Source organism: Mesoplodon bidens, assembly GCF_964165515.1.
Source record: "Mesoplodon bidens genome assembly, chromosome: 9".
Taxonomy (NCBI): Eukaryota; Metazoa; Chordata; class Mammalia; order Artiodactyla; family Ziphiidae; genus Mesoplodon; species Mesoplodon bidens.
This window is the reverse complement of record NC_138166.1, coordinates 1,668,707-1,689,294: the sequence shown is the minus strand read 5'-3', so window position 1 is coordinate 1,689,294 and position 20,588 is coordinate 1,668,707. Positions and strand designations below refer to the sequence as shown.

The 20,588-nt window shown below is 45.8% G+C and overlaps 1 protein-coding gene across 2 annotated transcripts in view; it reads right to left on the bottom strand.

Moving 5' to 3' along the window:
• VWC2 (von Willebrand factor C domain containing 2) overlaps positions 1-20,588 on the bottom strand; it is a 120,751-nt gene that overhangs the window by 33,878 nt on the left and 66,285 nt on the right. The gene's annotated exons all lie outside the window — the stretch shown is intronic.

Here is a 20,588-nt window from a genome sequence, read left to right as displayed (position 1 = left end):
TGGAGTCCAGGTCCTCACCGATTACTCACACTCCTGAGACAGCTTCCATATAAGTTGTGGCCTACAACGTGGATTATTTCCTTAGAATGAACTTCTAGAAGTAGAATCCAGATCACACATTCTAAACGTTTCTAATACTTTACATACATTGTCAAGTGGTGTATGATTTCACGTTCTTGGTGCAGAGGATGGTGCCTGAGCACACACAACGCCGGCGCCTCTGCTGCTTCTTGCAGCTAGTTGTTAGCTGTTGTAGAAAATGCCAGACTGAAACCCCCGGGCGTGGTCCCTGTCCTGGTGGGTTAGGGTTATGGTTAGGGTGACACACACTATGGACACCGACGACAGCAAGAGATACTGTCTGGGTGTTCTGACCTGGGCCGGGCAGGGGTCCAGGCACTAAATACATATAAGTGATGCCACCCTCATCTGGTCCCATCAGATGCACATGACTCCCTCACTGTGCAGAAGAGGAGGTGGGTATAGGGGTAACGTGGTGACCCTGGGCCCCAGAGCTAAGAAGGAAGGGTGCGTATTCCCTGCATTCGGAGTCTCCTGCGATTAATGGAATAATCGCTCAGACGGATGTCCCACCCCAGGGAGCTCCCCAGGGACACGGCTTTCCTAGACTGTTGCTAGCTCAGTGCAGGGGCCCCACGTGGTGAGTGGGTTGGATCCAAACACTTGTACCTTTCCCTGTTATTTAAGTTCATCAAAAACTTTTCTTGGGCTTCCCTGGTGGCGCAGTGGTTGAGAGTCCGCCTGCTGATGCAGGGGACACGGGTTCGAGCCCTGGTCTGGGAAGATCCCACATGCTGCAGAGCAACTAGGCCCGTGAGCCACAACTACTGAGCCTGTGCGTTTGGAGCCTATGCTCCGCAACAAGAGAGGCCACGATAGTGAGAGGCCCGCGCACCGCGATGAAGAGTGGCCCCCGCTCGCCACAACTAGAGAAAGCCCTCGCACAGAAATGAAGACGCAACACAGCCAAAATAAATTAATAAATTAATAAACTCCTACCTCAATGTCTTCTTTAAAAGAAAAAATCAAACCAAAAGAACGCCCAAAACTTTTCTTTTCTTAGAAACAATATCATAAATAGTTTCTAGCCTTGTCTCCAAAACTTATTTTACCCATCTGAAATGACACTAGAATGATAAAACTATTTCAACCACATCTTTGCACAATTTAAAGCTCATTTCCATAGGAAATGGGAATTCCAGGAATCTGGCCCCCTCCTACAAAGGGGGGCGGGTGGAGGGCAGGAATCTTCAGCAGAGGTCAGGCTGGGAAAGGATGGCTCACTCGCATCATCCCATGTCGCTTAGAAGGAAGGTGGCCTGGCCCAGGCCTGCCAATGGGGTCGCTCCATGTGTAGAGTGAATTTATAAATCCCAGAAAAGAGAACAGAATACCCGAAATGCCACAATCCTCCCACCAAGACCTAGCAACTCTATCAGCTTCTAATTGTTTTACGTGTATGTGTGGGTGTGTGCAGTTATTTGATTTTGAAACTTTGGCTACAACACCCAGGGTGAGGGTCTCTTCTGCCCATGAACTCCAATCCCATTCTTTGCCCTTCCCCAGAGAAAACCTGTATCAATCTATGCTGTGTGTGCTCTGGCTCGATCAACAAAACTACACACACACACACACACACACACACACACACACATTCCAATCACAACAGTGCATTGATTTTAATCTGTTGGATTTTACATTTTTTTTTTTTTTTTTGTGGTACGCGGGCCTCTCACTGTTGTGGCCTCCCCCGTTGCAGAGCACAGGTTCCGGAAGCGCAGGCCCAGCAGCCATGGCTCACGGGCCCAGCCGCTCCGCGGCATGTGGGATCCTCCCAGACCGGGGCACGAACCCGTGTCCCCTGCATCGGCAGGCGGACTCTCAACCACTGCGCCACCAGGGAAGCCCGGATTTTACATTTAAACAAGCATATTGTAATATATAATACTATCAGAACTTGCTTTTTAAATTTTTACTTGGTTATATGTTTGACATTTCTCTATGTTGACATAAGTTCAAATTCTGTAGAGTGGTACATTATATGAAAGAATGGACCATAATGAACGTATTCGTTCTTCTACTGATGGCCACTACGTAGACTGTTTCCATTTTCTGTGTTGTTAAAAACAATGACTTAACAAATATACTTGTTCATGTCTCCTTGTACAAAATCCATGAGGGCCTCTCTCTATGTACCCAGAATCAGAAACGCACGATCAGTGCACATTGCCTTGCTATACACATTTACAATTTTAAAATATTCTGCCAAATGTTTTCCCAAAGCAGCTCTTCCGCTGCACGTTCGCCCCAGCTGTCTGAAGCATTGTTCCCCCACCCCGAGCCAAGTTGTTACTCTCATTCTTCGAAATAATGGGTGAGAATTAGCTTTCTTCTGTATTGTTTTGCAGTTCCCAAAAAACTACTCAGGTGGAACACTGTTGCATATAATTCTGGTTATCAATATCTCCTTTCTGCTCCTGCCCTTTTCCCAAATATTTCTTCTTACTAATTTAGGGTTTAATTCATTTTGGGTACCAAATCCTTATTTTCATGGAATTTTTGTATTTTATTACAGAAGAATATTACATATATTTTTTATCTTGATTGAGAAAAAATTCACCCCCCCTTATGCTACAGATTCTCATAGACTGAATGACTATTTTTCACATGTGGAGTCCTAAACCACCTGGGATTGGTGTTTTCATACAGAATGAGACTCTCTGAGCACCAGGGATTAGAGCACCAGCACCAGGCACTGGCAGCTGCCCTTATGGGCCTTTCTTTCTCTGGGTTCCAGCGGGGACCCTGGGTTGGGATGGGTTGAGCCAGGAAGTCTCTATACTGCAATATCCCCACTCCTGTCTCTTAAAAATCATCATTTTGTAAATCTTTTTCTTTTGGGATGTTCCTGCGAATCTTTCCTTCCTGCAGATGCTTTTCTGGCTGAGGTGCATCTTCTCTACATCTTTCAGCCGTAATCTGAGGGGATCACACGGTCTTGGTTCTTGTAAATGTAAAAACACCTTCACTTCGGCCTTATTCTCAAAAGAGAGTTTTAATCACTAATGACTTTTAGTTTACAATTCTTTCCTCACCGCACTTTCAAAAATTTAAAATGTGTGTTGCCTGTTCACGTCCATTATTGTTGAGGGCAAGATGATGTCACTTTTGATTGTTGGTGTTTTATAGGGACCTGCACTTTCTCTCTGGGGCTTTTCAGGAATCTCTTCTGATGCAGCTGGGTGTCCTAGCCGGACACGTGGTGGACCCTGTGAAGTGAAGATCTCGCATCTGTCAGCACTTCTCGAAGCTCCTTCATCAGTTACCCCTCTGCCTCAACCCATCCCTCCCCCTTCACAAAGGGAGGCACTTGTCACTAGGTAATTGGAATTTTACTTTCAATGACCATATATTTCACTTGTAGCTTTTTTTTTTTTTACTTCTTTCTATATCTTAACTACCTTTTCTGTTTCATAGTCTGCTGTTCTTTAGACGTGTTATTCTTTCATTAGTTTTAGTTTTGTTTAGTTTTATTAATTTCTCCTACACATTGTCTTATTCTTTCTTGTCTCCTTTCCTCCCTCCTTTCCCCCCTCTCTCTCTGTCTCTGTATATATGCACATATATGTGTGTTTGGGGGTGTAATTTCCCTTAAGCCTGATTATAAAATGCATTCTACTTCCTGTGGTCTCTACTTGTTTTGAAGAAACCATTGATTTGTTTCAATTTTTTCCCCTTTACCTAATCTAAATCCCCTGCCTCGCATTTGCATAAACCAAGTTATCACCCTAATGTGTTCCCTTCCATAACAGTCCATTCTCACATCATATAGGAACAAAATGAATCAAAACATATAGAGTTTTGTTTGTTTGTTTGTTTTGGTTTGGTTTTGTCCATGCCACGCAGCATGCAGGATCTTATTTCTCCAACCAGGGATCAAACCTGTGCCCCCTGCAGTGGAAGCACTAACCACTGGAACACCAGGGAAGTCCCTAGAGGTTTCTGTTTTGTTTTGTGCAATGCCTCTTTTAGGAAAAACAACTTTTCTCTTTCTTATTTTTCTACCTAAAAACACATCATGGAAACTCCACCAAGTAACTCATCTATCACTATCATCTCTTTTAATCACTCTATATTAGCTCATGAATGGATGCACCATATTCCTTTCAGTCTTTCCATTACAGATGAGCATTCACCATAATTCCTTATTTTCTCTGATTACAAGCAATGCCATAATAATAATAATAAACCCATGGCACAGACCTCCACATGCTGGGGTTTTCACTGCATGGTGGTCCCAAGGGTTGAACTGTTGGATTGAAAGGTACGAAATTTCAGCTCTAGGCAACCACACTCTCCTATTTACCCTGAAGGCAGTAAAAAGTCTCATTAAGATACCAGCAATAGATACCACCACTCACTTTTATTTTTACTACTCTTTTATTTATTTATTTATTTATTTGGTTGTGCCAGCACTTAGTTGCAGCAGGCCAGCTCCTTAGTTGTGGCATGTGAACTCTTGGTTGTGACATGCATGCGGGATCTAGTTCCCTGACCAGGAATCAAACCTGGGCCCCCTGCATTGGGAGTGCAGAGTCTTAATCACTGTGCCACCAGAGAAGTCCCTACTACTCAAATCTTGCTATAAATTGATACTGTATTTCTTGATCACTTTAGTTTAAAAATACTTTTTTCATGTCCATTTTGGAATGTTCCATTCTCTCGACATCCTTAGGGGCAAATCTCCAATTTGTTGGTTCTGTAGTTTATTTTTCATGGCTTTGTAGTTTTTTAGTATGTTTTATCATTTTTAATAAAAACTCATATTCCAAAGGAGTTTTCTTCTAAAAAAGCCCAACTTATATCCTGGAGCAGTTTCATGGTCACTTTGCCCTCGCACTAGGGAGTTCACCTGTTATTAATCAGTTTTTTGATAGTTTCTTGAATTAAGTTTCCCCCATAAAGATCATTATGAAAAGAAGTGGTTCTAACTTCCTGCCTTGAGGGTGACTCTTACCCAAACATGACTTACTATGCATAATGTATTTTCACCAGTCTACATTGATGGGGGACATTTTCTGTTATTTACTCATAGTACTGTCGTGGTTTCCCAGCTCTTGTTTTGAAAGGGGAAGCTACTCTGACCTTCTAGATGCACATGGGAGCTGCAGCCTCAGCTCACCTGTGCAGGTGTGAAAATCTCAACCCTTAAGACATGCCTTATCCTTTATTACTTAAGTAACGGTCACCACTATCATTTACTCATCTTTTACAATTTTCAGTTTTCTATATAGTAGAATATACAAATGTTACAGGTTCATGAATATTTACACATGTACATACTTGTGAAGCTACCACCCTGGTCATAATATACAAGGTTTTCTATGTCCCCCCAAAATTCCCTAATGCCCCTCACTGCTATGGCACTATTCTCTATTCTCTCACCATCCATTAGTTATCTTGTTCTTGAACTTCAAATAAATAGAATCATAGATTACGTACTCTTTTGTTAAGGCTTCTTTTATTCAGCATACTATTTTTGAGACTCAACCCCTGTCTTGCATATAAGAAGTAGTTGATTCCTTTTGATAGCTGAGTGGTTCTCTGCTGTATGAATGTGCCATAGTTTTTAATCCATTCTCCTCTTGATGGGTGCTGAGGCTATTTCCAGTTTGGGGCTATTCTGACTAAAGCAGATGCGTACACTTTTATAAACATCTTTTGGTGACGCATGCACTGTTTCTCTTGAGTGTGTATCTAGGAGGAGAACTGTGTGCATGGGGAGGCATGGGGTTAAGTTTGCCATATCAGGTTAGGAGAGCGCCAGGTGCTTTTCTATAGTAATCCAAACAGTAAGGTATTGGCACAAAAACAGACACATGGATCAGTGGAACAGAACAGAGAGCCCAAATATAAACCCACACACCTACGGTCAACTAATCTTTGACAAAGGAGGCAAGAATATACAGTAGAGACAAGACAGTCTCTACAGCAAGTAGTGCTGGGAAAGTTGGACAGCTACAGGTAAATCAATGAAATTAGAACATTTCCTCACACCATACACAAAAATAAACTCAAAATGCATTAAAAACTTAAACAGGAGACATGACACCATAATACTCCTAGAAAAGAACATAGGCCAAACATTCTCTGACATAAATCATACCAATGTTTTCTTAGTCTCTGAAGGCAATAGAAATAAAAGCAAAAATAAACAAATGGGACCTAGTCAAACTTACAAGCTTTTGCACAGCAAAGGAAACCATAAACAAAACGAAAACACGACCTACCAACTGGGAGAAAATATTTGCAAATAACACAACTGGCAAGGTCTTAATCTCCAATAAATACAAACAGCTCATACAGCTTAACAACGGCAACAAAAAACAACCCAATCAAAAAATGTGCAGAAGACCTAAATAGACACTTCTCCAAAGAAGACATATAGATGGCCAACAAGCACATGAAAAGATGCTCAAATCACTAATTACTAGAGAAATGCAATCCAAAACTACAATGAAGTACCACATCGCACCAGTCAGAATGGCCATCATCAAAGAGTCTACAAATAAATGCTGGAGAGGGTGTGCAGAAAAGGCAACCCTCCTACATTCTTTGTGGGAATGTAAATTGGTGCAGCCACTACAGAAAACAGTATGGAGGTTCCTCAAAAAGCTAAAAATAAAGCTTCCATATGATCCAGCAATCCCACTCCTGGGCATATATCCAGATGAAACCCTAATCCAAAAAGATACATGCACCCCAATGTTCATTGCAGTACTATTTACAATAGCTGAGACATGGAAGCAACCTAAATGCCCATTGACAGATGAATGGATAAAGAAGAAGTGGTACATATATACAATGGAATATTACTCAGCCATTAAAAAGAATAAAATAATGCCATTTGCAGCAACATGGATGGACCTAGAGATCAGCTTGCTAAGTGAAGTAAGTCAGACAGAAAGACAAATATCATATGATATCACTCATATGTGGAATCTAAAATATGACACAAATGAACCAGAAACAGACTCACAGACACAGAGATCAAACTCGTGGCTGCCAAAGGGGAGGGGACGGGAGGGAGGAAAGGATTGGGAGTTTGGGATTAGCAGATGCAAACTACTATATAGAGAATGGATAAAAACAAGGTCATTGCCCCGGTCTGGGAAGATCCCACATGCCGCAAAGCAGCTGGGCCCGTGAGCCATGGCCGCTGGGCCTGTGCGTCCGGAGCCTGTGCTCCGCAACGGGAGAGGCCACAACAGTGAGAGGCCCGCGTACCGCAAAAAAAAAAAACAAAACAAAAAACAAGGTCATACTGTATAGCATAGGGACCTATATTCAATATCCTGTGATAAACCATTATGGAAAAGAATATGAAAAAGAATAGATATACATATGTATAACTGAATCACTTTGCTATAGAGTAGAAATTAACATAACAATGTAAATCAACTATATTTACATTTTTTAAACTTTAAAAAATAGAGAGAGAGCACTGCAGCTGCTTTACCTCCTTGCTATCACTTTCTATCAGCAGGCTTCTTAATTTTAAACAGTGTGGGGAAGAACATATCCTTTTTAAAGACTATCTTTTATTTTAACTCCTTTGACCCAAAGATATCAAAGTAAGGATTTAAAATTTTGCAAAAGGATCGATATAAAAATCTAAGCTATTTAAAACTTAGAAATAACCACGACACAGAGATTGTAGCACCTATTTTATAGTATCTGAGACCATTGTTTTTTCCTATCTGGAATTTTCCTACCCTAGTGTAGGCCTTAATTTTCAAAATCTTTCATCTATCTGGAATACTTTCTCCCACCTTCTCCACCTGGACAGGTGAACATAGCCTTTCAGACCCCTCGACCATGCCTCCCAGAGGCCCTTTGTGGCATAAGTCCTCCATCCACTGTGTTATTCACAAATGCTTAATTTACAGCAATTATAACGTGGAATTGTGGTCAATATCACCTCTTCTCCTAAACTTCCAGATTACACCCACAACTTACTGCAGCATTTAAGCACCTAGCATTCCATGAATATTCACAGAAAAAATATGAATGAAAGAGTAAATGATCCCTCAGTTGTAGGGTTTTCAAAAATTCCTTGTCATTCAGAAAGATAAACAACTGTCATTTTCCTAATTTGTAGCTTATTCTTCTGGAAATTATATTCCTGAAAACCCTACATAAATTCGAGACAAGAAAACTTCCTTCCATATAACGCCTTTCTCTACCTCCCTACATGAGATTATTTAAATGATGCATGTGAATGCTTAGAAAAATTGCTCATAGGTGTATGATCAGCCACTTATGGCAACATTTGTAGGCATTTTCTCTACTAGGTGATTCTGATGTTTTATAAAATATAAACATAATCTACTTATAAACACAAGTCGACATAGTGGCCCTGAATTAGAGGCATGTCATCTCACAAACACTAATAAAGTGTTGTCATCAGCTGATTTGTGATCAAGGAAATAAACCACCAATTGATATTTTGAAATGTATGCAAAATTAATTTGGCAAAAGTGGATCAAACCTGGTGTCCACTTTAAAACAGAGAGTACATGTCTCCTACTAATTAAATCTAATCGTTCCCTAAGTTCTAGAGAATCCACGAACGTTACCTCAGAAGATAAGAACACAGTTATTGTAAGGGAAATGGATTATTACCTGAGTCCTTCTCCCCTTTGATGGAATTTTCCTGAAATAAAATCCATGCTGGTGTAGGCAGTAGGCACCTGAATCCACTTGGGCAGGTCTTCTGATCTTCCTGTCTCTGTACACGGGGCTTGGGATCATCCCCATGGTCTCAAGTTCATGGTTGATTGATAGGTGTACCTTAGGACCAGTCTCCTGTGTCCTCAGCCCAGAGCTCAGAAGAGCCAGAGCTCAGAGAAGTGAGTGCCTCAGGCTATCTGTCCCTCAGGCACAGCCCAGGCCTCTGTGAGCCTTTAGCTGTCTATCCTTTCATTTATTTTTTAAAAATTTATTTTACTAAAGTAGAGTTGATTTTCAATGTTGTGTTACTTTCTACTGTACAGCAAAGTGATTCAGTTATACATATATGTATGTTCTTTTTCATATTCTTTTCCATGATGGTTTATCACAGAATATTGAAGAGTTCCCCTTGCTTTACATTCATTTATTTTTAACAAACGAGTAGTAAGTGTCAGTACGTGGGGCGTGTTTTATTTAGTGTGGTGCATCTTTTCCTGACACTTTTCTTAAACCAGGCTGTGCTCCCTCAACCCCTCCTGTCTGTGCCGGGCAGCAAATTTTGACACAAAAAAAGTTAATGAGAACTCAGCCTGTCTCATTTTCTCCTAATTCTTCCTTCCCAGCCATCTCCAGGAGTGAAAATTCTTTAAATATGTATTTCAGTGATATCTTGGTCAATATCATTTCCCTGTGGAATTGTTAAAGGATGTGGGACAAATAAAGCCTCAATCTCTTCACAGGAAGTTGCTAAAATGAAAAAGTTTTCTTCCCACACTCTTCTGTATCCATTGGACCCTAGAGAGATGGCTCCAGGATATTTGCGGGACCACTGGGTATTGCCATCTAAATTTCATGAGCTATCTGTCTCTCCTCTGTTATAAGGATAATGATTTCTCGGTTCTGGATGAACCTTGCTCTGGGCTAAAGGCTCACTTGGGGTCTCTCAGCAAGAGGAGGATTTCTGGATTTCTCTGTCCTCAAGGGGAAGGGGCTATGCCTCGCTGGCCCCTGCCCACTGGAACAACCCCAGGCTTGTTCCTGCCTCAGGATGCCCAAGTTGAAAGGAAGCAAATGCAGATCCAATCCAGCAACAGAGGGGCCAGCAGGTCCTAAAGCAGAGCTGCACTTTGCACAGAACCTCAGCTGCCAAGGTGGTATTTACGACCATCCTGTGACGTAGCCACTCATATTTTATCCCCTCCTTCTAACGAATGAGGAAATACTAGCACCCCTGACATTGGCACTGACTCGGAGAAAAAATGTACCTCTGCCTTCTTGGTCCCCCTGACAGGAAAGAGGTGAGCCAAAGAAGGAACTATTTGGCTTACAAGCAGAATTTAGAGCAAAAATGGGGAAGCCAGAACCTTCTGGACTTGAAAAATAAAAGTTTCACGTGTCCAATATCCCCAACTGGTAGAAAAGTCTCAAAGGAAGAAATGGCCTTGGAAAAAAACATAAAATCAAGGAATGACTGTAAGGTCTTTTATGAAGACCTAAGAAGGACTTCAGGCGGTGCCTCGTAGGGTCTCCGCTGGACAGAAGGCACTGAGGGTCACAAGGACATTGTGTCCCAGCACACAATGAGATGCTGCCCACAGTAGGGGATTCCTGGGCGCTGAGACCAGTGTGGTCCTGGATGAGAATTGGGAGGAGCTGGGAGGAGCTTGTTGCTTGAGTGTTGGAGGAGGGTGAGTCACTGGTGCTGAGGCTGGACGGGGCTGGACCACTGCCGGGACTGCCTGCTCTGCCGACGTCTCTCCGGACCGCATCCCTGCAGGGTATCCACCAATCTGGTTCTCAGCTCACCCTGTGCCTTGCTTTGGACAATGAGACGGTAGGCAGTGACGCACAGGCAGGGTGAGGGCTGTCTTCTCCTGCTGCTTTGCACAGCCCGGAGCCCCTCCTGTGAAGACTCCTGGGCTACCTGCCTCCCCGATGGAGAGGGGCCACCATCCTTTTGTTTTGGCCACACTACGGGGCTTGCGCCATGTGGGATCTTAGTTCCGAGACCAGGGATTGAACCCGGGCCCTCTGCAGTGAAAGCACAGAGTCCTAACCACTGGACCACCAGGGAATTCCTGAGAGACCACCATTCTTAGAGGTCCTATTTTTTGTTTTAAACAATTGTAAAAGGTACATACTTTCGGTCATGTTTTCTAACTGAAACTTTTGTGTGTGTAGAAATATAATTGATGTTGTACATTGATTTTGTAAGAATATGAAGTTCAGAAAGAGGGGACTATTTTTACTGTGGACCATGGGGTAAGGAGAGACCTTTAAGAACACGCAGGCCCACTGCCATCACCACCTGCAGAGTCATGAGCTACAGAAAAGAAGTCTTACCTCGGCCACTGAACTTTGTGGTGGTCGGTTATGCAGCAAAAGCCAATTACTCAGTACTCATGTTATTCCCATTTTTCAGCTGAGAAAACTGTGGGCTGAAATTTTTAAGTAACTTATCAAAGATTACAAAATGGATGGGAGAGAATCCATGGTCTGATCCAAGGTAATCTGATTTCAGAGTCCAACTCATGAATCACCACCCATGGTCCCCTCTTCTTGAACTTCATAGTCTTACAAAATCAATTACATTTCTACACACAAAAAAAATTCAGGTAGAAAACACCACATAAAACATGTCCCACTTACAAAAGTTTAAAACAAAAAATAAGACCTTTAAGAATAAATAGAGAGTAGTGTCAGCAAGATGGCATACCGGGCATTCCCCCACAGAAACATTGGAAAAGAAGCAGGAAACATCAAAACCAATTTTGCTGTAACTGTTGACAACTTTCAAAGGTTTACAGCAACCAATGAATACTGAAGCCAGAAAGAGGCATTGTACAAATGGAAGAAAAGATCTGTGGTGTTTTAACTTGCCCTCCCCACCTCAGCTGCAGTGTGGAAGACTGCAGCTCACCTTCGCTGGGTGGGAACACAGCCACTGGTTCCCGGAGCAGCAGAGCTGACTGTATTTGCACGTTACTGTGTGTGTCTGTTTGAAGTTGCCTGGGCCTACCTGAAGGAGACACACAAGGTCTCTGCTTCTGCTAGCTCAGAACCCACGAGGGCAGAAAAGCAGCAGACACTGTAAAGGACAATGAACCTGCAGCCACCGGGGTCAACAGATGACCCCTTTGCTGGATCAAAACATGACAGGCAACAGCCCACCTAGATCAAGGGAGTAGGAAGCTGGGAAGAGTTTATGTGGCATATTAAGGTAATCAAAAGTGCGCATGCTCAAGGGGGTTCTAGAAAACCACACACATGCCCAGGGCAAGATACACGCTCAGAAAATTCCTGAAAGAACCCTAAGCTTTCATTGCAGTCTGATCCCTATGCTCAGCAGAAGCCCAGCTATGGACTGAAGTAGGGACCCAGCACAGACTGAGCCAGCCTGCAGAGGCTGTTTTTTTGGGGTTTTTTTTCCATCTCTGTTCTCAGATAACATAGGAAATCCTGAAGAATCCACAAAAACGCTGCTAGAGCTAATAATTGAACTCAGCAAAGTTGCAAGTTACAAGATCAACACACAAAAATCAGTTGTATTTCTAAACATCAGCAAACAATCTGAACAAGAAAAAAATGTAAGTTAGCAATTCCATTTATCTAAAAGGATAAAATATCTAGGAATAAATTTAACCAAGGATATGAAAAACTTGTTCACTGAAAACTATAAAACATTGCTGAAAGAAATTCAAGAGGATACAAATCAATAGAGAAAAATCCCATGTTCATGGCTTAGAAGACTTGATATTGCTAAGATGGCAACATTCTCCAAAAGAACCTACAGATACAACACAATCTCTATGAAAATTCCAACAGTTTTTTTTTAAATAGAAATAGAGAGACAAACCTTAAATTCCTATGGAATTGCAAGGGACCCCAGCTAGCCTAAATAATCTTCAAAAAAAAAAAAAGTCAGAAACTCACACTTCCCAATTTCAGAACTTAATACAAAGCTATAGTAGTCAAAACAGTGTGGACTACAAAAAACAATGGAACAGAATTGAGAGTCCAAAAATAAACTCACAGACTTCCCTGGTGGCGCAGTGGTTAAGAATCTGCCTGCCAGGGCTCCCCTGGTGGCGCAGTGGTTGAGAGTCCGCCTGCCAATGCAGGGGACACGGGTTCGTGCCCTGGTCTGGGAGGATCCCACATGCCGCGGAGCGGCTTGGCCCGTAAGCCATGGCCGTTGAGCCTGCGTGTCCGGAGCCTGTGCTCCGCAATGGGAGAGGCCACAACAGTGAGAGGCCCACATACCGCAAAAAAAAAAAAAAAAAAAAAAAAAGAATCTGCCTGCCAATGCAGGGGACATGGGTTTGAGCCCTGGTCCAGGAAGATCCCACATGCCATGAAGCAACTACGCCGGTGCACCACAACTACTGAGCCTGTGGTCTAGAGCCCGCAAGCTACAACTGCTGAGCCCACATGCCACAACTGCTGAAGCCCATGCACCTAGATCCCATGCTCCACAACAAGAGAAGCTACCACAATGAGAAGCCTGCACACTGCAACAAAGAGTAGCACCCACTCGGCGCAACTAGAGAAAGCCTGTGTGCAGCAATGAAGACTCAATGCAGCCAAAACAAAAACAAAAACAAAAATAAACCCAGACATCTATGGCTCATTGATTTTTGACAAGGATGCCAAATCCATTCAATAGCAAAGAATAGTCTCTTCAACAAATGGCACTGGGACAAGTAGACAACCACATGCAAAAGAATGAAGTTGGACCCTTACCTCACACAGTATACAAAAATTAATTCTAAATGGATGTTTGGTTTAAATTTAACAGCAAAACCCATAAAATTCTTAGAAGGAGGCCAAGGTGTACATCTTCATGACCCAAAATTTGGCAGTGGATTCTTAGATATAACACAAAAACATGAGCAACAAAAGAAAAAACTAGATAAGCTGTATTTCATCAAAATTAAAAACTTTTGTGCATCAAAGGACATTTTATCAAGACAGTGAAAAGACAACTCACAGAATGGGAGAAAATGTTTGCAAATCGTGTATCAGATAATGGCTTAATATCCAGAATCTGTATTACTCCTATAATTCAACTATAAAGACAAACAACCTAATTTTTAAAAATGGGCAAAGGACTTGAATAACTTCATTGTTACTTAGTTACTTGTTTATTAATCTCCCATCTCCTTTCTGCCTTTCCCATACTGGCAAATACCCTTCTCTGAATATAAGATCCAGGAGAGCAGGGAACTCATCTGAATCATTTATCCATCTATCCCCTGTGTCTAGAGTGAGAGGCTTGCAATAAATATTTATTGAATGAATGTATGAATTAATGAATAAACTCTCCTTTTGTTCCTACAAACAACAACAACAACAACAAAAACTGCAAGTCAAAAAACCTGCAAGTCACAGTATTCGGGCCAGATAGCGTTACTGGTGGGCCGGGGCGGACTGGTGGGAGATGTCTGTTCGTAATCGGTTTGTCTCTCTCCAAAGGAATCAAGACCATGGACAGCAGCCGTGCCAGGCGGGGACGGACCTGAGATGACAGGGGTGCTACCGCCCCAGCGGCCTTGGGAGGAAGATCTAGAAGGTTCTGAGAAGGGGCGTTTGTGGGCGCAGACGGGGCACCAGTCCCAAAAGGCAGCCCTATACATCTGCACACATAGGAGGCCAGGTCAAACCTCAGGGCTTAGTTCCTCCACTGACTTGAGAAAACCATCAGCCTCCTCTTGCCGCAGCTCTGGCACTCTCACCAGATCCCTGGGCACCAGCTGGGAGCCGGCCTGCCCGGAGTGGGGAGGCCGCCCCTTGCGGGAGGCCAAGGACTGAGCTGGCCCCAGGGGACTACTTTTGGCTGATTCACGGCTCACCATCTGCTACCACAAGGCCCCCAGAAATGGTCTGGGAGAATTGCCCTGTTCTCCTCCAGCTCCGAGCATGACTCCTGTCCTGATGTAAAGGAACAGGATCTCCCCAAAGTCCACAGAACCCCTTCTCTCCCCTCACACCGTCCTGACTGGCCTTCCATCCTCACCTACCCACCTGGACTCCCAACCTTTTTCACGCCTGGACCAGTCAAGCCGACATCCTCCCTCAGACCCCATCCTGGGAAAGATGAACTCCTGTTCAGAAACACTGGCCGGGTCCCCGTCAAGTCAATGTACCCAACCACTAGCGATGCAGCATCTAATTAATCTAAGCTGTCAGGGATGATGAGAAGGATCCTGAAATATCACTAAGAAAGAAACTGGACTGTCAGTAAACTGTGACCCAAGGTCTTTTTCAACCACCGACTGTGAAACGTCCCAATTTCAAAGACAATAACATGCAAAAAAGAAAGCGGTGTCTTTTAGGAACCATGAGGGATGCTCATTGCTCTAGTAAGAACTTGAGGTGAGCAAGCTCTTCACAACACAATCTCACTGATTTCTATTTTTACAGCTTTACTGAGGTATATAGACTTTTCCATTTTAAAATGCAGAAGCTGAGAATTCCTCCTCTCTCCCAAACAGACACGACACGGTACCTGGCCTCGCATCTCTTAGGACAATAACTAATACTTCCTCCCTTGACCCTGGGCCAGGCAGTCACTAGTGTCACTTGCTGGACAAACAACTTAACCTTTCTGAGCGTCAGCTTTCTCATCTGCACTTAAGTGTGGACGACAACTGCCCTCTCAGTGCTGTGAGAAATGTGACCTACTTAGAGCATTTAGCACAATGCTTGTCGCATGCTAGAAATATAAGTGGTAAGTAGAAAAAAATAAATGTACATAAAAGTCCTGTAGAGGGACTTCCCCGGCAGTTCAGTGGTTAAGACTCCGCACTTCCACTGCAGGGGGCGCGGGTTCAATCCCCGGTCAGGGAAGTAAGATCCTGCATGCTGCACACGCGGCAACACCCCCCCCGAAAAACAACCCCCAAAACCCTGTATATAAATTCTTTCATTTAGCCTCATCCTAGGGTTCAGGTGCTACCGTGATCAGGAAATGTTAGCACCTGGTTTACCCACTGCATCCTTGCAACCGTGGACACCGGAGGGCTGACTGAGTTCTGGGGCCGCAGTGTTCTCCCAACAGGCAGAGCGCAGACCAGCCCCGGGCATCCACCCAGGCCAACCAAGGTCGGTTCAAGCTCATCCCCACGGGCCCTGGGGAGGACGAGGTGGGCGTCCCCACGCGGGTGCTGGCGACCAACCCCCACCCAGCCGTCACCTCCTGGCGGGAGGTGTGCTCCGCCGCGCCTGCGCCCCCCGACCCGCCTTGCCCCCCAGCAGAGAGGCCCCGCCTCCCTGGACTTGCTCCCTGATTCTGCAGGGATCCAGGGCACAAGCACGGCCCTCCCGGTGACTGTCGCCACTCAGAGACGTCACGGCTGCCCCTCCGCCTTGTGACCCCGTGGAGGCTGCAGCGCCGTTCGGGCCACGCCGAGGTCCCGAGGCTTTTGCTTCTGTCCTTTGTTACTGCTGTTGTTTTCAGCGTGGGGAGGAAGTGGGGAGGGTGTTGGATCAGAAGAGACGTGTAGTCGTACGGGATTTTATGGAAGCCTAATGACGCCCCCGCGCCCACCTTCTGCATCACTGTCTCGGGAGTCACCGGCGGGTCGCCCTCAGCAGGCTGCTGTCTGCGCTTGTAGTTCAAGGATGCCGCCACCAGATGGCGCCGCCGTCCAGGTCGCCCCCAAACACGCGTTCCATTTGGGGGTTTGCCGGACAGGACAAAGGAGGGTCCTTTAGGGCAAGTGGGGTACAAGCCCAGGTCCCCAAGGCCTGTGCAGGCCCAGGCTCTGGAGGAAGTTAATTAAGACAGAGACACCCCCTCACCCTAGACGTAGGTCTAGAGGAACGAGGCCCAAACCCGCAGTGACCTCAGGTGACCAGGCTCTTCGCCCCCAAACACCCCCATCATCTCCAAAATTAGATGAAAAGCAAAAAGCCGCAGAAACAGAACAACCACTAAATACCGTTCTCCCTGGGGATGGGCTTGAGCCCTTCTGCCCCCAAGTTTAAAATAAAAACAAAGGTTCGGTGTAACAGGGAATGGAATCATCTCCCTGACATGCTGGGCGGAGCCAAGCCCTTCAAGTCCATCAGCAGCGCGTGACCCACAGCCACTGGGTCCCGGAGGTCCGCAGGGGGGCGACCTACGATGGCCAACCCGTCCCAGGACCTGTCCCGGGTCCTACAGAGCAAACCCAGGTGCGGGATGCCCTAGACCAGGGATGCAGGGGCGGTGCCGGGAGAGGGGAGCCTGCGGGGAGTGGGGAGGGCCCGAGGGGGGCGCGGCCTCCGGTGACTCTCAAGGGCGGGTCCCGGTTGTGGATGGGAGGCCAGTCGGTGCCCGCTGCATCCCCAGGACGCTCGTGCCACAGGTCTGATGAGTACGTAAGATGCACAACTGCAGGCCCGGTCCCGCTTTCCAGCCCCTCCAGCCCCCACGTGGGAGGCAGGGCGTCCAGCACACCACACGGACGCCTGTGGGATTTCTCCCCGGGGGCTGGTCCAGGCTGGTACCCGGGTCCCAGAAGAGGCCCGTAGGGGGGCCGGCTCCACCCGCGCCTGTCTTTTTTTTTTTTTTTTTCTTTTTTTGCTGTACACGGGCCTCATCACTGTTGTGGCCTCTCCCGTAGCGGAACACAGGCTCCGGACGCGCAGGCTCAGCGGCCATGGCTCACGGGTCCAGCCGCTCCGCGGCACGTGGGATCTTCCCGGACCGGGGCACGAACCCGTGTCCCCTGCATCGGCAGGCGGACTCCCAACCACTGCGCCACGAGGGAAGCCCTCCACCCGCCTGTCTTTATCTCCTGTGTTCTGAGGTTTGACCCTGGAAGGACAGCCCCTCCCAGGCTTGGCTAATTCCTAAACATAGTAAACAACTCCCCTGGGAGTGCCCTCCATCCAGAGATCACCCCGCTACCCCCAGCCCCTCTGGGGGGCCACTGTCCCCCTGCCCTAATCCCCCTGTGCCAGGTTCCAGACAACTAGGGGCAGCCCTGAAATGATTCAAAGTGCCAGTCCCACACCTGTTCCTCCCCGGGGAGCCGGAGTCAAGCCCGTTGCCCACAGGTCCTCATTCCTCGGACCCCTGACTGACCCTGGTGCCTCCGCCCGTGGCGTGAGTGCCCCTCCCCCTGGGAATGTGATGTTTCAAGCTCTCTTGTGAACGGCAGTCGTCTGCTGATCTGTTGGCCTCATCATTTCTAATAATCATGAAACTGGCATTGTGAAGCGTGTGCTTTTCACGCAGATCGCAGGGAGAGAACAGGGCCGGCGTTCACGGACCACCGCCCAGGTCTGTGCTCAAACGTACACTCACCGTGTGAGGCTCACAACAATTCTACAACACAGGTAACATCACAATGCCGAGTTCAGTAGGAAAAACCGAGGCTGACAGATAATACATAACCTGTCAGAGCTCACGTAGCTGATAACTAATCAGAAATGGAACTTATAGCCTCATCAGTCATTACGTTAGAAAATGCTCTAACTTTTAGTTTCTTAATATCGTGTCCCACAGAAGATTCTTATCCCCTGGCAGTGACCCTTCTAAAATTCATCTATTCTTATAGCAAGGCCATCTCTACGGCTTGTTGTTCTTTTGAAACACTTTGCAAGTAATAAGCCAACATTTGCAAAGACATCCAAGATTTGTAACACAGACGTTCTGCTCCCTGCAAGCTAGAGAGTTAAATTCTGCGTGTAGGAAATTCACAGCCTCACGCTGAATAATTCACATATGCAATCTGTCAAACTGCTAATTATTCCTTCAGAGAAAAACAATCAGATATTTGTTTCATAATATTTTTACCTCATCCAGGCAAAACTGCCAAGGTGTCAGCGTGATTAAGAAACCTACTTTTCTGCCTGTCAAAGGCTGCTCGGGAAATTTACATATGCATCCATACACAAGACGGGGAAATGTGCACCTTCCTATGTTGTGAAATTATGAGTTCATTCGACAGATATGCAGTGGGGGGGGACTTCTGTGTCAGCACCTCTGGGCACCTTGGATACAAGACAAAAGTCTGTCTGGAGCTCAGAGCTCAGTGCAGGAAGTAAGTCAGTAATAGTCACACAGCGTGATTAGGATCTAAGGATCGAGTCGCCTGTCCCAGACTCCCAGGCTTTCTAGGAGACAGTGCTCGATCTGCATTCTGCAGGGCCACGGCCACATGAGGAAGGCGGGGAGAGGCACTCCAAACCCAGGGGAGGGCAAGTGCAAAGACAGAGGTGAGGGAGAAGCCAGCTGCTCTGCAGGCGTCAGAATGCCCCCCGGGCAACAGCCAGGTGGAGGCCAGAACACAGAAGGGCTTTAGCGAGAAGCCCCCACGTGAGATTTCCAGGCATCAGGAGGGGCATGCACTGGGCAGGGATGCGGTCATGTCTCATCTTAGGTGATGGCTCAGCAGTCCTGTGGCTGGTGAATGGCAAAAGGAGATGGAGGCCAAAGTAATAAGGGCCTGACAGGTGGAGAAGAAAGGAGAGAGCAGAGACATGGAGGAGACAGAAAAGGCGTGGTGTGGGACTAACTGGACGAGGGAAAAAGTCCATGAAGATTTCTGGGTTTGGGCCAGAGGGAGAGACGCCTCCTGGGGCTCAGAAGGGCGTCCTGGCACTCAGGCTGGGAGCTCAAGGCGTCCCTACATCACTGTGGACGATGAAGTAAGGGCCCTCTGAGGGCGGTCATTCTAACCTCTCCACCTTTCAAGCAATTTAGAGCCCTGCAGTGTTACATCTGGGAAGTCTTGCTAAATTACTAGGGCCCCGTTCTCACCGCTCCAGGTAAGAAGCCCATGGGCATGGTGAGCTTTGCTCCAGTGGAGTCAGCTGACTCCAGATGTGCTTCTAAAACCTTCCTGTAAATTGTTCCATGGGCCACCTCGCTTCCACGTTACTCAATCAATTGTACGCCCATTAAGGAATATAAATCTATACTTGTTAATAAGCCATGAAATAGCAACAAATACAAGTCCCTGAATGGAGAGAGAGGGTGGAAGAGGGGAGAGAAGTCTGGCCTTGTCAGTTTGGGGTCAAAGAACCTGGCGTCCAGAGGCCACCTCACCTGGCAAGTCCATCCTCTCCCATGTCTGCACCTTGGTTTCCTCCTTTACAAAAGTTGGTGATGAAAAGCGTGAATTCTAGCCCTCTACCCAGCTTTTAGAGTCTGAAATTTCTATGTAGACTTACATCTCCATATACCATCAATAACTTCCATAATACGACTTGTGATTATAACCATCAATACACTAGTAAGATAACAAACCTCTGACATTTAATGGTCTACCTACAAAAGAATGAGGTGTAGAATGGTGAGTGAATACATCTGAGAGAGAGGTGGCCGCTGCATCTGTGTGAAACTGGTCAGATGCTAATGCAACACAGGATCTTTGGGGCCAAGAGGAATTCCCACGAAACACACGCCAGTCTTCAAAAACAGAAATTCCAAACCTCAAGAGACCAACCTTCCAAGATACTTTAGAGCCAAATTACAATTCCTGATAAAAGGTCTTGACATTTAAACAAAATGAAACCCAAGCGCACCTCCCAGTACAAAAGTGACATCAGAATGACAGGGTCCATTTCCTCCTTTTCTATGGAAGAATTTTTGGGGCCACAGACACAAGACCTTGTCACTAGGAGAGGTACAGGGCAGCATCCAGGCAGGAAGGAGAGGGAGATAGTGTGTGCGTGTGTGTGTGTGTGTGTGTGTACACATGTACACGATTTCTCTTGGGCATGGATCAACGAGGATATTTCACTCATGAGTCCCTGAAACCAGCCCAGGACGTATTTGGATCTACAGGCATCCTTGACACGGTCCTGAAAGAGGGACGCACCCAAGGGAGTTTACCTGT